The 4,670-nt window shown below is 34.9% G+C and overlaps 1 protein-coding gene across 15 annotated transcripts in view; it reads right to left on the bottom strand.

Moving 5' to 3' along the window:
• Positions 1-4,670, bottom strand: part of LOC106871424 (poly(rC)-binding protein 3) — a 388,844-nt gene that overhangs the window by 380,458 nt on the left and 3,716 nt on the right. The gene's annotated exons all lie outside the window — the stretch shown is intronic.

Genomic DNA, 4,670 nt, shown 5'->3' with positions numbered 1-4,670 from the left:
AGTGTGTCGTGTATGAGTGCGTATGTGCGTGCGTGCGAGCGTGCGTGCGTGCGTGCGTGCATATGCGTGTATGCCCAATGCTTTCAAGGCTTTCTGAAACAGACAGCATATTTTTAAATGCAGACAGTAAATAATCTGAAATGGTTACATAATTTATCATAGCAGACTGTATATATATGCCTCTGGAATATATATTTCAAATGGATATTATTCTTTGATGTAGATGTCAATAAGCAGTGATATTTTCTCGACCAAACCGTTTCGCGTTCCAGTTGAATATTAAGAAAATATTGATTATCTACAATAAAAATTTTACTTCACTGTACAGGTTGTTGCTGCCCAAACGATTTAATGATACAGACTCACGCAATGTAAATGGTATAGGTTTGACTATAGAATGTGAGCAGATGTGTTCACATAGTGTCACAGCTTAAATGAGTTCTTGGATTTTTGTAGGAATGTTCATTAGGGAGAGACTTAAATTTATGACAACAGAATCGAAAGCAAACCACAAAGCACACCTCTTTAACACAAAATATTTAAAATTTCGTCTTGGATTCGATATAAACGCCAGAACACATTTTTCTATATAGACAATTAACTATACCGAGCCAATGACGGAGTTCTTCTACCGGCTCCTCAACCTGCTATATATCGAAATCTCACTCAAAAGCATACACTTATTGCTTTCAAAATGGAAGAATGCACTTAATGATTCCTAGTTAGACTATGTATGGATTAAAGAAGGGTCATGGTTGAAATAACTTGGATCATAAGTCTGCTCAATCAGAGTTGAACAGGTGCAATCAACAACGCTAGACAAGACAGGCAATTCGGCAAGCAGAGATAACTAGCTGACACAGAAGACACAGACAGACAGACAGACAGACAGATAGATAGATAGATAGATAGATAGATAGATAGATAGATAGATAGATAGAAAGATAGATAGACAGACAAACAGGAAGACAGGTAGACAGAAATTATCCATATGAAGACATTCTGCATAATTAGGAAGGTACCACCCACTCACCTTTTCCTTTCATTTTGACAGTCTCTCATACCCATACCTACACATCTCTGAAGACGAGTCATGAAGTGAGCCTCTATGTGGACATTATACTTGCTAGATATAGCAGTCAAATGTTATTCAAATCACACCCAACCATCTTTAAAAATGGACGATATATGTAGAGCATCTAGAACTAAATTATCCTACGTTTGAAGCTCAGATGGATGACCATGGCTAGAATGTCTTTTTCATATTTCTGTTCAATTTTAGCTGATCTAGGGCTAAACAGCAACTTCTTCACGCACCAACAACGGTGATTCAATGCCAGTGGTTCTCAAGCAGTATTTACTCCTGGACCCCTTTCATTCCTATTTTATCCAGGTGGACCCTCATAGCCATTCAATGTTTTAAAAAAATCTTATAATATTTCTATAATTAGATATTATAGGGAATTCTATAAAAAAAATTGTTAAAATATTTTGTGTACTTAAAAGCAGAGCCAATTTATTACACATAAATTTTAACAACAAAATCTTGCATAGACCCCGGTTGAGAACCATTACTCTATGCGATCACTTGATCTGCTCGAAATGGCAGCCAAATGTCTCGTATTACACCCTACCATTTTAGAGGAAAGACACTGGATATTGCAGAGCAAGATATGCCTCTGAAAAGTTGGAATGGTCTCGCATTTCGCTAAGCAACAGCAAATGTTCAGAGTATATAGAAACACGGGATATAGAAAAACAATAAGCACAAAATTGAAGCAATCAAAACTGCAATATTTATATAAAATGTAGACATGTAAGCACACACACATATACATAGATGCATATACACATATACATGCACGTATATACTTAGACAGAAAAATAGACAGACAGACAGATGGACGGAGAGGTAGACAGACAGACAGACAGACAGACAGACAGACAGACAGACAGACAGACAGGCGGACGGACGGACGGACGGACGGACGGACGGATGGATGGATGGATACAGTCTGACAGACAGACAGACAGACAGACAGACAGACAGGTAGATGGGTAGATGGGTAGGTAGGTAGGTAGGTAGGTAGGTAAGGTAAGTAGATAGATAGATAGATAGATAGATAGATAGATAGATAGATAGATAGATAGATAGATAGACAGATAGACAGATAGATAGATAGATAGATAGATAGACAGATAGATAGATAGACAGATAGATAGACAGATAGATAGATAGATAGATAGGTATGTAGTTAGGTAGATAGATGAACGAAAAAGAAATCCATGATCATAGAGTAATTAACTCAATGTTGAAGACACTGTTAAAGACGGGCTAGGTATATTTTATTTACTGCAAACAATTTACAAATTGACCGACGTTTCATCTTTCATGTTTTATGTGAGCGTATGTGTGTGTGTGTGTGTGTGTGTGTGTGTACGTGTGTGTGTACGTGTGTGTGTACATGAATGTATTATGTATGTATGTATATATGTATGAATGTATGTATGTATAAAATGTAGAATATACGCATGTACGAATGAAATGACATGCTTACGCACAAGTGCCTAAGAGAATAATCGGTGTGCGCTTGTATTTGTTAGTACGCTGCGTTTGAGTTGTTCTTCCGATTTACCTTCCTTCTTTTTTAATGCTATATGTCTACACGTAATACTGGTATATCGTATGAAAGGAATAATCCATAAATATTGTTACGTAGAGATAAACCATACAACTGAATGCCGATGATATTGGAGTATATAGAAAAACAATAAAATCCTCCAAGAGCCTTTGAGTTTTATTCTTGCACTTAATAAGAAACGAAATCCTTATATGTAATGGAGATACCGGTTGAGTTATAAGACGAATATATAACGTCTCCTGGAATGATTTTGATGAACGGTGTGTAGCATTTAGAAGCAACAATATTCTATTTATGAAGTAACTACAATCCTAGATAGTCACAGATGTTTTATTACACCAAATACCACACCCCGCCTTTTTTTCTTTTTCTTTTATACTTTCATTTTTTTTTTCCATGGTGAAACAGTATTCCGATTTGGTTTTTTTTTTGGTTTTTTTTTTGTTCTTTTTTTCACTACGGCCTATAATTGAAGGGCAGCTCTTATCAACCGAAGTAAGCTCAGAATTAAACAGGTGAGAGGGATTAAACATAGATTGTCTTAAATAAAGTTTTGAAGTACTGTGTAGATACACATAAAGCATACATATATACAAATATGTAGGTATGTACATGAATATATGCATGCATGCATGTGTTTGTGTGTGTGCGCGCGCGCGTGTGTGTGTGTGGGAATGTTTATGTACGTGTGTGCGTACGTGTGTATATTGCTGTTCATTTAATGCTTATGTAAAGAAATATTGTAAAAAAAAATAATCGAAATGGGTGAAACAATTGTAGGAAATAACAAAACGAACGTGCAACTTTAAAATAGGTATTTCCGAATGTTCTAAACACAAATTGGTTAATAGATCTAACAGTGTGTATATATGCGCAGTCATGTATATGAACGTTTTAACATTTACACATACATTCTTATAATTATATTTATGCGCATGAGAGTCAACGAGGGAGCTGCTGCGTGGTCTCGCGACTTGCTAGAAATGGCAGCGAAAATCCCTCACTTCACACCTTACTGTTTTAAGGACTCATTGGACAACATAGTCCCTTATATATAAACTGATGGTATGGTTGTGTGTGATGAAATGCTTTTGATTATACGTTTGCTCAATCAATGCTTTACCTGGGACTAAATAGAAACAAGGTGTGGGCATACCAAGATATCCAGAAGTGTGTGTATGAAGTTTTACGTTGATATATTTGATTGGTATTTATTATTATTATTATTATTATTATTATTATTATTATTATTATTAATAAAGAAATCATTATTATTATTTCACGTATGTATGTACCCCTGTGTATGTACGTACGTACATACGTATGTATGTATTGTTATGATTATACTTATTAAACTTGGTTCTGCGATTATGCGTTTGTGTATATGCGTGTGTGCCTATGAAAGTATGAGCATGTATGTGTGCGTGATATGTATAGTCAGGTAAATGTTTAATTTAATATTTGCAGTCGGTATGATTAAAGTGTCGCAAAGAATCCTTTTGGGGTGTTATATAGTGGTTGCAATATCAGCAGATACACTTGCACTGGTTAATATATAATGGGGAATATGTTGGTGAGTCGTGGGGAGAAGGTGCCTTTCGAGTGAGAAATAGTGGCAGTGTAAAATGTCCACGACTACAACATGCATAAACCATATCTGTGTATGTTAGAGGAATAGCAATAAGAACTAGCATAGTAATATGAACTGGAATAGCAATTAGAACTATCTCTAAGGGAACACATCCTCAAAAAAGTACTAACAAATGATAAAAGGAAAGGTAATTATGAAATAAAATACGTGTAAGTGAGACAAATAAATGGATGTTATTATTTGGAAATGTAGAAGCAAGCTTCAGGTAAGCATCAGGTAAGGAAAGGATCAAAGGCCTGAAATAAATAAAAGAATAAGTGCAAAACTTACTTTTTTTTTTTACTTAATATAACGTAAAATGTTAAATTTTTTCTTCAATAAGTACTTTTTTTTTTGTTTTAGTAAAAATCAAAAGAACAAAATCAACTAATTTTTAG

This window comes from Octopus bimaculoides, chromosome 17 (assembly GCF_001194135.2).
Source record: "Octopus bimaculoides isolate UCB-OBI-ISO-001 chromosome 17, ASM119413v2, whole genome shotgun sequence".
Classification (NCBI taxonomy): Eukaryota; Metazoa; Mollusca; class Cephalopoda; order Octopoda; family Octopodidae; genus Octopus; species Octopus bimaculoides.
This window is presented reverse-complemented; position numbering and strand designations above follow the sequence as displayed.